Source organism: Engystomops pustulosus, chromosome 10 (genome assembly GCF_040894005.1).
Source record: "Engystomops pustulosus chromosome 10, aEngPut4.maternal, whole genome shotgun sequence".
Lineage (NCBI taxonomy): Eukaryota > Metazoa > Chordata > Amphibia > Anura > Leptodactylidae > Engystomops > Engystomops pustulosus.
The window spans coordinates 66872359-66885541 of NC_092420.1; the positions used below are offsets into that span (position 1 = coordinate 66872359).

The window sequence follows — 13183 nt, forward strand, 5'->3', positions numbered from 1 at the left end:
CAACTGTATATGATGAGTTGTGAGGCAATTGGAGGTCAGACAAGATACTTACTGTTTTCTTGACTACTGGCATATGTTAGCAGGTAGCTATGACTCTCGCTCTCACCATTGCCCTTTAATGCCAAAAGTAGCAGTAGGACAGTTTATAGTTAAGTAAGGGAGATTATGAAGAAAAGCTTGGTTTCCACCATAGCTTTTAGCCAGGATTTTTTCTGTAACTACTACTTTGTGCGGGTTCCCATCAGAGTCAGGTGTCAGTAAGAACCTGTAAGAACACACCAACATATCTCAGGTTGTAACAGCAGAGATGAGTTTTTACTTGGTCCTGTGTGTCACACATATGAGTAATGAGGATGTATTGGTTTTTTTTTTTTGTATACGTTATAATTCTGGCTAAAATCATTCCATCCAAAGCCAGAGGTATTTCTCCTTAATCGCATAGACTACAACGGGGCAAGAATGTGCAGTTCTTGAACCTTAAGCAGGTTTTGGGTTATTGCAACTTGCAAAGAAAAATAACCTACATTGAATGCTAAACATTTAGGCCCTGTATGTGATCTCCGGTACTGTGCCCGATCACCTCCAGCACTAGGTGTGGCGCACGATTATGAGACATGATTTATACACTGCAATTTCTTGCTCCTCACGCGTGAGCTCGGCTACTTCATATAATTGTGTTTGGCTTTGTTGAACACTTTTATTATGCGAGGTCCTTCAAATGAAGGAGACTTCTTCAGGCGACTCTCCCCTCCTTAGCCGCAAATGACCTAATTTTCATAAGAAATAGGGTTACTTTTTTAGGCATTGTAAAAACATTAGCCACTATAAAAGACAACACTGGACACAAATGAGAGACACTTATGGTAGTTAAAGGGGTTTTCCCACAAATCAAGCTAGGCCCTATCCACAGGATAGGGCTTAACATGCTGATCGGTAGGGGTCTCATTGATGATTGCGGTACTCTGCAATTTTCCATCAGCTCCATAAAGATGAATGGAGCAGAATTGTCATGCGCAGCTTTCTGCTCCATTAATCTCCAGGAGAAATGAGGGGTCCGACTGAGGTACCGGGGACGCCATTGGACCCCCCGTTTTCATGATCTGTGATCATCACTGAGTGACGTCATCGGGGAGCGGCGATCCCTCTCCATGGTAGCCTCAGGTCTTCCGAAGACCCGAGGCTATTTCGTTTTAACCCCTTCATTACAATGTGCTGATAGCACATTGTAATGAATGAGGAGTTAAATCCCCATGTACTGCCATACTGTAGTTTGGCAGTATATGATAGGATCGATCAGACAACCTAGGGTTAAAGTACCCTAGGGAGTCTGAAAAATAGTAAAAATAAAAAAAAGTTTTAAAAAAAATTATAATAAAAAAAAAAAACAAAAATTTCAGACCTTTCCCTAGAACTGACATAAATATAAACAGTAAAAATCATAAACACATTAGGTATCGAGGCTTCTGAAAATGCATGATCTATCAAATTATGATAACAGTTTTTCAATGTATTTAACCCCGTAACGGAAAATAGCGCCCAAAGTCGAAAACGGCACTTTTTTGCCATTTTGAAATATATAAAAAAATCTATAAAAAGTGATCAAAAGGTCGTACAGTCCTAAAAATGATATCATTGAAAATATTATCGAATTTCGCAAAAAATGACACCACCCACAGCTCCGTACACCAAAGTCTAAAAAAGTTATTAGCGCCAGAAGTTGGCAAAATCAAAAAAATAATTTTTGTACAGGAGGTTTTAATTTTTGTAAATGTATGAAAACATTATAAAACCTATACAAATTTGGTATTCCCTTAATCGTACCGACCCAAAGAATAAAGTAGACATGTCATTTGGGGCACTTAGTGAAAGACGTAATATCCAAGCCCACAAGAAAATGGTGCAAATGCGTTTTTTTCACCATTTTCACTGCATTTGGAATATTTTTCCCACTTCCGAGTACATGGCATGGAATATTTAATACCATCACTATGAAGTGTAATTTGTTACGCAGAAAACAAGCCGTCACACAGCTCTTAACGTGTAGAAATAAAAAAGTTATAGATTTTTGAAGGTGGGGAGTGAAAAATGGACATGAAAAAAACAGGAAAGGGCCCGGTCCTTAACCGGTTAAAGAGGTATAGCAGGCTGGAAAACCCTAGAGGCCAGGGCAGGGGTAATATTAAGAAATAAAAGATACTTATCTACCTCTGGCTCACCATTTGGTTTGTAATTACATTGTTCTTGCTTTCCACAGAAGCTTCAGCACTTCTTGTCTGGGTTCGACCGTAAGGGAGAATAGGAAGACCTCTGCCACAAAAATGAAAAGGGATTACACAAACTCCCACCCTGCCGCAGTCTTCAAGGTTTTCTGGTAATTTAGTCATGAAATCAAAATCCAAGGTGTCAAAATATGACTTTACTTTTTATATCTTGTCATTCAGAAAGAGGGAGTACAAGTTCTATCTACACATGTAACAAAAGAAGATAATCCAGCATTCAGGTTAAAAACATAACTTTTTTGGTTTACCTAGGCTTTGTGTCCACTTAAATGACCAGGATCGGTCTGGCCTGGCTTGTGGAGCTAATAACTATCAGTTAGATTTATTATGGGTTCTTATTGTTTGTCTTTAGAAAGTTAATTTTATATTTGTGCAAATAAACAGAATGATATGATGATCTGTTTATTTGAAGGATGAACCCACAAAATCCAAAGTCCACCACCCTAGCTGAATCCTGGCTATTTCTATGAATTTATCTATGGATTTATTGGAATGTATTGGCTGCTTACTTCTATTCCTAAATCTCCCAATGTAAAATCGGGATGCCGATTTCCTACCACAAAATCTCCTATTTGTTGAATATTGTAAATTGATGTTTTAGAAAACCCCATACGGACAAGCCATATAAATTCTTAATTTCTGCATTGCCCTGGAAGATAGAACATTGATATTTATCGCTCTTAATATATGTACACAAAGACAATGCGAGTTCTTTAAATATTCATTTAAATATTCATTCTATATCCCAGTGGTAACCATCTCTACACTGTGGAAAAATGGGCTGAATTAAAACGTGGAAAACATTGATCGTGCAGAATCCATTCAATAAAACATGGGATTTATGCAATGGAAAATGTATTGGTTGGGGCAGGGGTCACTTGTTAATACAGATCAGCTTCTTATTCAGCATCATATTTTATTTATAGGGCAAGATGAATTGTATTAATGGGTTTATGATGACTGATGCATCATGTTAAAGCCCTGTATACTTTGAGTTACTGGTGTAATTTGTGCTTCATCACATGAGCAAATATAAAAAGCAAAGGTCCTGACAATACATACATGGTCTTTTGAGTCATACTATAGGCACACGGATTTCTTTGTATTCCTGTAAAATTACCAACAATAGAAAGAAAAGTTCTGTTATGATTCTTACAAAAAGTGTCAGACTTGGATTTCTTGGCCCACCAGATGAAATTATTTTTGGGGCCCCAACCTTTACCATCCCTCAGGAATTAGACCCTGCTAGCATCTAAATTGGTTGTCTTTTACTGTAGCATTTGAGTCCAATATCAGGATAGACTAAGAGCTCAACAGAGAATTTTCCGATTCTCTGGTGGGTCAGTCTTCATATAAACAGATATTTTTCTGCTGTATACATCACAGGCCATTTCAGTGCTAAAATACCAAAACTTGGTCAAATAGGAAAAGGAAGTCTAACTCTAAAGAACCCTCAAAGAGATGCTATTATTTCACTGCAATCACAAATATTGTAAAGTGTATACAAAGAAAACTTTTATTATTTACCAGATAATTTCAGTGAATTCTCTGATTTGCAGGTATTTATTTTTAAAGATGTTACAAAACTAAGGGCCAAGGTTTTTACATTTACAAATATACAAGTAAACAGGAATATTGGCATGTTAGTTGGAGTAATGTTACAAGTCATTGGGCTGAGCACCCTTCATACGTTGCACATGTGGAAATAACACCTTGTGAAAACACTTCTCACCTTCCTAATACTTAGCCAACAATGACAAACTATAAAATAAAATAGATATAGAGACAGGGAGGATAATAGCCTTCAGGTACTAGAGATTGTCAACATCTCTTTTATAACTTCACTTGTGGCAGAAGGATTTATTAAAAAAATCCCATGCAGACGGTGGAGGAAAACATATCTGCATAAATGGTGAAATTTACATCTACTGAATGTGCTCTCCTCCTTACATTGAGCTGTGGTGTTGTTAGCCAAACGCCCAACTCCAGCTCCCAAATCCTCAATTACAGCTCAAATTCGCACTTCAGGTCCACAGCTTTGGTTTCCTGGTCAGTCTTCCAGTTCTAACATGAGTGCAGGCATTGCTTCCCAATGCCTTTTCCTCTGACCTGTAGCAGATGAGCTTCAGTACTGAGCATGTACATAAAGTGCAGCACACATTCATCTCTTACTAAAAGCCTAGAAGAGAATGTACAACCCACTTACGATGGACCAAATGTGACCTGTTAAGCCTTCCGTTATGTCTCGCACCTTGCTGACTGATGGGATCTAATAAGAATTTCCAAAACTGACGGAAGCAAACATTTGTGCAGGAGCCCATGAAGTGTTGAGCTCCTCACTATTTTATATACAAGAGTGTCTTTGGCTCCTGGGCCGCTATGCTCTGGGTTCTAAGAGGACACAGGAGTGGTAATTACTTGTCAGCTGTACTGTACAGCTCCTGGGTCCTTTTGCCAGCGCATACAACCAGCACATGGAGCTGCAGCGTGGGGCAGGGAGGCGAAGAGCAGACAGGAAAGGAGAGGATTTATTTTTGCCTGTTTTGGGGGTCTCTAGCATTAGTAGTTGTCTTTTTTGGGTTCTCCAGTATTATAATCTGCTCTGGGGTTTCCACAATTGTGGTCTGAATGCATTATTTGGTTTCTTTTATAGCCGTACTGTAGTATTTAGTTTCTGAGGTGACTTTTTGTGTTGTACTGTTGTTGGCAAATCGAGGGTGCTGGTTATTGGTGCAGGACCAATAAAAATTGTATACCCCTGACATAAATCCTAAGATCAGAAATAGAACAGACAATTAAAAAGGAAATTTCATCATTTACTGTATATTTGTGGAGTTGGTCCATTTTATCATGGCTGACTCCACTGAAAAAAAATCCCATTCACATGCTGTAATAAATTAAGAAAATGCAGCAGAAACAGATTTTTGCTTTGGGCTGAAAATCTGTAGTGTAGAAATTATCATTGTGGAGTCTGAATATGGAATTGAATCTCTACAATACAAGGGTGAGACCTGCTCCACCGCCATTGGTCAATCACTGATTATAAGCCTCGGGTGGAAATTTTCCAGCAGTTTTTAAATACGGAAAGTTTTAAGCTTTTTCTTGCAATGAATATAGCTTATGATGTTGTCCTTTAACATTGGCCAACAGCGATTACTTTCTGTACATGCCCATGACCATGGGCTGTTTTCGGCAGTAAACTACAGGCCGATGGTCTGTTTGCAGCCTGTGAGTAATCAGCATGTGAGATCTATCTCTGCTTGATGACAATGAAACTAAACCTATCAGGATTATAACGGCTGGACAAGATCAGAGCAGATTTTCTAAGTGTGAGGTTATAAGTAAGAAAGTACTTTACATACCTTACCTTTAGTGAGTATTGTATCTGCAAGTCACCTAAGGTCCAACAACTTCAGACAGATAAGGTGGGTAGTGATTAACTCTTTCCATACCTAGAGAACATTTCACATAACATTAAAAAAAAAAAGTTTTAAAACTTTAGGTGTTGCACCCTAAACAAAAACAAGCTACAAACAGTAGGACAGATCCACAAGTCATAATAAATTAATGTGACCTAAGCAGAGGTCGCACTAACATTTTTCCAGTAGGGTAAAAATACTCCTCTCACCATTTTTGAGGAGTATTTTTACCCGAGGAGGAGTATGAAAATTTCGATAATGCACACGCTTGCCGCTCACAGCACAGCACACGCTCGCCGCTCACAGCACAGCACACGCTCGCCGCTCACAGCACACACTCACCGCTCACAGCACTGCACAACCTACACTCACAGCACTGCACAAACTACACTCACAGCACTGCACAAACTACACTCACAGCACTGCACACACTACACTCACAACACTGAACACACTACACTCACAACACTGAACACACTACACTCACAACACTGAACACACTACACTCACAACACTGAACACACTACACTCACAACACTGAACACACTACACTCACAACACTGAACACACTACACTCACAACACTGAACACACTACACTCACAACACTGAACACACTACACTCACAACACTGAACACACTACACTCACAACACTGAACACACTACACTCACAACACTGAACACACTACACTCACAACACTGAACACACTACACTCACAACACTGAACACACTACACTCACAACACTGAACACACTACTGAACACACTACACTCACAACACTGAACACACTACACTCACAACACTGAACACACTACACTCACAACACTGAACACACTACACTCACAACACTGAACACACTACACTCACAACACTGAACACACTACACTCACAACACTGAACACACTACACTCACAACACTGAACACACTACACTCACAACACTGAACACACTACACTCACAACACTGAACACACTACACTCACAACACTGAACACACTACACTCACAACACTGAACACACTACACTCACAACACTGAACACACTACACTCACAACACTGAACACACTACACTCACAACACTGAACACACTACACTCACAACACTGAACACACTACACTCACAACACTGAACACACTACACTCACAACACTGAACACACTACACTCACAACACTGAACACACTACACTCACAACACTGAACACACTACACTCACAACACTGAACACACTACACTCACAACACTGAACACACTACACTCACAACACTGAACACACTACACTCACAACACTGAACACACTACACTCACAACACTGAACACACTACACTCACCCGGCACTGCGTCGATCACAAACGTAGGCAGCTGTGGGCAGGGAGAGTTGGAGCAGGACGGGGAGCAGCAACTTCGCGGCCCACATGTCTCCCCCGGGGCTGGTGCTCTCACTCCAGGTCTCTCTGTAGCGCGCAGGCTGAGCGGTTCAGCGCAAGCTGCAAATGAGGGAAATGAGGGATCACAGCGCGCGCTCAGCTGAAACGCTCAGCCTTCGCGCTACAGGGAATAATTGCCAAGCGTAACTTTACACATGGCAATTATTTTGGGGGGTAATGGCGCCTCATCACGCGTCTATGACGCGTGGTGAGGCGTTAATGCGACCTCTGGACCTAAGCTCTTCTTCTTACACAATATCAGTTCTTGTTACCATCTCCAAGGGTTTCAAAAACAATCCAGTAATTTTAGAGTTCCACACGATGAAGGAATCTTCATCAAGAATAAGCCACCATTCAGACAAAAACGCTATCCTTTTATCTTCTTCACACATGGTTTTGTGTGTGCTCTATGCGAATAGACTACAGCAGTCACACGTATGTTTAACATTTGCGCAATCTCTGCCTTTTTACGATTTTTTTGCACAGGTAATACGCAGGTACCTTAAAACCAAAAGTTGCACAAAAAACATTAAAATTCAGCAAGTTTGGAACAATTGAACGTGGAAGAGGAGGGGAAAAGCCCATTGGTAAAAAAAAAAAAAAATTAAAAAAGGTAAAAACCCCACACAGACCAGACTGTGATTTGTAAACCAGCAACATGCAGGGTGCTACTAGAGAGCAATTGGCTGCATTAATACGTGAAATTATGCAGGAGAGACTGTCAGTCCCAAATATTCAGGACACAGCTGTGCAAGCACCAGTCCTACAATCCCCCTCCAGGCCATTATTCCGCAGAACCTAGCTCCAGGCCCCCTGGATATAGATCCAGTCCTTCAGTATATTGCTCTAGCCCCAGCCCAGAGCATCCAGAGAGCTTCACCAGAGGTCACAGTGGGCAGAGGGGTCTGTCTTTAACGAGGGGCCATTTGCAAGTTGGGTGTCCTTAAGTAGGGGACCGCCTGTACTACGCAATTGCAATTTATACAGAATTACTATTACAATCAGCCCCATGAGGGTAACCACAAAGCTGAACGTATTGTTAAATAACAATAACATGAGGCACTGTTCACACGTGTTGATTGTGTTGCATATCAAAACAAATAGGACTCCGCTTGCATTTACTAAATGTGGTACAAACGCAATATTATTTCAATAGGTGATCGCAGGAAGAGAGAGTATAAAAAGCATCCAATAGCCACGTGTGAATGCGGCCTCAGACACTGGCATGGCCAGTAGGTGTTCCCAACCAACAGTGCCCCTCATTTCCCCCCCAGCAGCCACAGTGCCCCTCATTCCCCCCCAGCAGCCACAGTGCCCCTCATTCCCCCCCAGCAGCCACAGTGCCCCTCATTCCCCCCCAGCAGCCACAGTGCCCCTCATTCCCCCACAGCAGCCACAGTGCCCCTCATTTCCCTCACCCAGTAGTTATAATGCCCCTAATTACCCTACAGCAGCCACAGTGCCCCTCATTTCCCCACAGCAGCCACAGTGCCCCTCATTTCCCTCACCCAGTAGTTATAATGCCCCTAATTACCCTACAGCAGCCACAGTGACCCTCACCCCCCCAGCAGTTAGTGCCTCTCATTTCCCCCACCCAGCAGCTACAATGCCCCTCATTTCCCCCTCCTCCAAGCATCCACAGTGCCCACATCAGCCAGCCACAGCGCCCACTCACCTCCTGTGGAAAAAAAACTCACCTTCCCCACTGCCCCAAAGCAGCTGTCCTCTTTATCTTTGCTCCTGTATGCGCCCGCTGTAGGCGCCAGCTCTGAAGCTGCTGGCCCTATTTTTGACACCCGTGATTTAGGGTTAAAGTATCCTAGAGGGTTTAAATAAGTAGAAAAATAATATGATATATACTGCGGTGGTGGATTTTTTCCACCATTGCGTGACTTGAGAGTTGCAGGTTTTTTTTTCACTACAAAAAAAACCTTCAAAAAACATTTGCAAAATTTAAACGCCAAGAAACTACATACGACTAGTGATAAATCTCCCCCAAAATGCGCATATATAAAATTCCATGGGGACGCCAGTCTTATGTTATTTGACATAACAGCTCTCTAAAGAGATTAGACTATCCAGGGTCTGTCTGTAAAGTGCCATTAGACACCTTATGAGGTTCCCTTGATCTCTTGGCCGTCAGTGTGTATAGGACAGAAAGATGAAATTGCTTAAAGGCGCAGGGTTTGTACAGAACTGTGTGAGGGCTTATTTTCTGTGTAACAAATACCTCTTTACCTCTGTGACGTTATTTATTATTCCATGGCGTGTACTGGGAAGCTGGAAAAATTCCAAACATGATGAAAATGGCAAAAAAGCGATTTGGACATTTGGCCGCTATTTTATGTTATGGCGGTTCATCAGTAGCAATAATCGTTTTTTATATTTTGATAGATCAGGCATTTCGAAGCGTGGTGATACCTTACTCGTTTGTGATTTTTACAGTTCATTACGGTTTATATTAATAGTTCTAAAGAAAAGGGAGGGTGATTTGAATTTTTAGTTTTTTATTTATTTTACTTTTTTTTTTACCATTTATTTAGACCCTCTAGGGCAGTGATGGCTAACCTATGGCACTGGTGCCAGAGGTGGCACTCAGAGCCCTTTCTGTGGGCACTCAGGTCATCACCAGAAATGACTCCAGGTATCTTCCTGCAGTCCAAGACAGCCCAGGACTTGCTGTGCACAGAGGTATATTAAAGTGACAGCTCTACCTGGGACTATTTTCTGCTTTATTGGTGTCCTCAGAGTGTTGGTATCAATTAAAACTGTGACAGAGAAGGGAGTATAAATCACAAATTAAATTTCTGTAAGTGCTACGGCACTTTGTAATAAATAAGCGGGTCTTTGTTGTAGTTTGGGCACTCGGTCGCTAAAAGGTTTGCCATCACTGCTCTAGGGTATATTAACCCTAGAAGGTCTGATCATTCCTACCATATAGTGCAATACTACTGTATTATGCAGAATATGGCATTTTTGCATAGTATTCATTATTCATTACCATTCAATGAGCCACTGGTTCATTGTAACGAAACTGCAGAAACCAGATAGCCTTGGGTCTGACGAAGATAGTCTGTCATAGCAACCAATTAATGCTCCTTGGAATATCATCAGAAATAAGATGGCGGTGCCCAGGCACCGCCATCTTTTAAATGCCTCTGGTGGCATCAGCAGGGTTAATACCAGCTATTGGTGCTACCACCTGTGTAGGAATAGGGCTCAGCCCGTGAGCCCTTTGCATGCAGCACCCGCACCTCTGTGCCATACATGTACGGCTCAGAGCGTGAACAGGTTTAATAAAGAAGACAGGGAAATAAAACACAGCCATGGATTTTTTTGACAAAATTACATAAATGAATAGTGCAGATGATAACTGCAAATTTTTATTGAAGGACATTAACCACTTTAAAAAAAAAAGCCTACAAATACTCTCCTCTGATCCTCTTCACCTTTATCCTGGTGCTGTCCATTGCTTGAAAATGCACGCTCCTGCACCTCGCTCCCATGCTGGGAGAGGGAGGAGCAGGCATGTGCATTATTAGCAGCCCAGAGCGCCGGACATCTTGTCCTTGCACTTTGGGCTGCTTATTATAACTTGCTTTTGCTAGGTGATGTCTAAGCGTGTCAAGCTTAGCGACGGACATCGCCAGTATCAAGATAAGGAGCGGAGCTGTTTATTTTTAGGGGGTTTTTTTGTTTTCTTAAGTGGTTGATTTTCTTTAATTTGAATGAAGAACTGCATTTCAGGCCAGTTTGAGTACAGCTACACAGTAATTATTAGGAGAAATGTCTGTTTCTATTATTTTTGTAAATCCGAAACCAACCTCGATTTTTCACTAAAGGCCCAATAACCAAACATAACTCCAATGAGAGGCCAACACGGAACAACTCCTCAGACAGTATTCCATTGTGTTACTATAGAAACAAGAGAGAATACAGACAACATGAAAAAGATAGATATTCCAAATTCATAATCTTAAAATTCTCCAGTTCCCACTGGTAACTGCTGCACAATGTTCTGGTAATTTTTAAGTGGGTGCTACATCGGGGGCAGACTTACAAGACATTGGCTTACGCACACTAATAGATCTTCCCCAGGGTCTGCAAATCTAAGCCAATAGGTTTATCATGTAGTTTACGAGTAAATAGTCCAGAACATCTTCACTTAAACCTAATGAAACATAATGGTGCAATATAGGAAGAATCTCTGATCTGGCAAAACAGCTAACGGTAAATAATGTTCACACTTTGCATTTTGGTGCAATCTTTCTCACACCATATACAATCATTTTTATCTAGGAAAAACATGCTAATTTTACCTTAATAATTACTACAGCGCACACTTCTTCTATATATCTGTATAGCCCCATGGATTTGGATTTTTTGTTGTTAAACCGCGAAGCCGGACTTCTGTGCATGCGCAGAACCACGGCTTCGCAGATGAGGATATGCCAGTAGGAGGAAAAAAGAGGCTCTGGGGCATGGAGTAGCCACCCCGTTTGGCTCAGCTACGGATACTCTACGCCCCAGTAGCCTCTTTAGAAAATTAGCATACCGTATTTTTCGGCCTATAAGGCGCACCTCTAATAAATGCCTGCTAAGACATCTAGGTTCATATATAAGGCGCACTGGAGTATAAGGCGCAGGATCAAATGCAGTACCTAAAAATGACCAGCAGGTGGCAGACCTGTGCACAGTTCAAGCCAGCTACACTTCCCGGGAAACTTGTCTTCAGCGTGTCAGAGAGCTCCGATCTCAGAGGTATGGGCTGCTGGGGGTTAATGCAGGGTGATGCAGCAGGGGTTAAGCGGTCTCCCTCTGCTCCCTCTCCTTCCCTCCTCAGCCAGGGTGTTATTCCTGTGGGGTTCCCTGTGGCTCCTTCTCTTTCCCCTGTTACAGGGCGGTCAGGTATGGGGGATTTCTAACTGATGATGATGATGATTGCCTGGTGGTCGGCACTATGGCAGCTCCGGTCTCTACGTGCTAGGGGAGGGCAGGATGGGCACAATGTTAGTTGTGGTGCCAGGGCACTTCAGGAGCTAGGGACCCTGTATACTGTGTGGGAAGGTGCAGGAAAGTTCTGGGGATGGAGCTATTAAACACTGGTAAATGTACAGTACATCTTGTCTGTAGTACATTTCTGTATAAGTTCATATATAAGGCGCACCGGCCTATAAGGCGCACCTTTGATTTCTGAGAAAAGTAAAGGATTTTTGGTGCGCCTTATAGGCCGAAAAATACGGTATTAGGGAAATAAAAGTTAGAAAAAGATACAGGGGACGTGAGGATTAGCTCTTAAAAGGGCTATCCTCAGAGGCACTTACCACCCGATCTACCTTAACAGGTAGATACGTGGTGGTAGGTTTTCTTTACGTAAATGAGTCTGAAGGGCTCCGGCTGGTATTACCAAAATCCCTGTGATCGGTTTCCTCCTGCACTCCCTCTGCCTCATGTAGTCTCACTGCAGCAGATGAGGTTTCAGCACACAATGTGAGGGGGAAAGTGCTCCTGCACAGTGTAACAACTTTTGAATCTACAGCACGGAGGGACTCTAGTAACATCCCCCAGGGGCCCTTCTGGCTCATTAGCATAATTTTAAAAGTAAATTTTAGAAGAAGGAGACAAATGGATAACAGTCACAGTTCATAGATTTGCTTTAAAAGTAAAATGCAAAATGGAATCAGCAGAAAAATCTGGACCAATTCAGAAAAACATTCCAGGCACATGGTAATGCATGACCTTTTTACCTTTCGTAAATGTTTGTGATATATTTATGTCCATCATATATAAGGATTATCTCGTTGAGGAGTGTTGAGATATTTACTTAACATTCCTGATCCTGCCAGTAGTATATGCTTGTTTTAAAGATTAAGCCATGCATGTCTAAGTACTGACTATTTTTTACGGTGAAACTGCGAATGGCTCATTAAATCAGTTATGAGCCATTGCGGTGCACTTGTGGATATATGCGCTGAAAAATGTTGGATGTAGCTGTAAAATGAATGGGCTATAGTAAGGTTGAACTAAAACTGTTACAGAAGTTATTTCACCTTTTAAAAGAG

The 13183-nt window shown here is 41.7% G+C and overlaps 1 long non-coding RNA gene across 3 annotated transcripts in view; it reads left to right on the plus strand.

Annotated features, from left to right (window-relative positions):
• Nucleotides 1–13183, plus strand: part of LOC140104045 (uncharacterized) — a 218363-nt gene that overhangs the window by 154575 nt on the left and 50605 nt on the right. For all 3 annotated transcript variants that reach the window (XR_011850235.1, XR_011850234.1, XR_011850233.1), the window contains exon 3: nt 2255–2371. This is a non-coding gene — a long non-coding RNA (uncharacterized lncRNA). The remainder of the gene's footprint in view (nt 1–2254; nt 2372–13183) is intronic.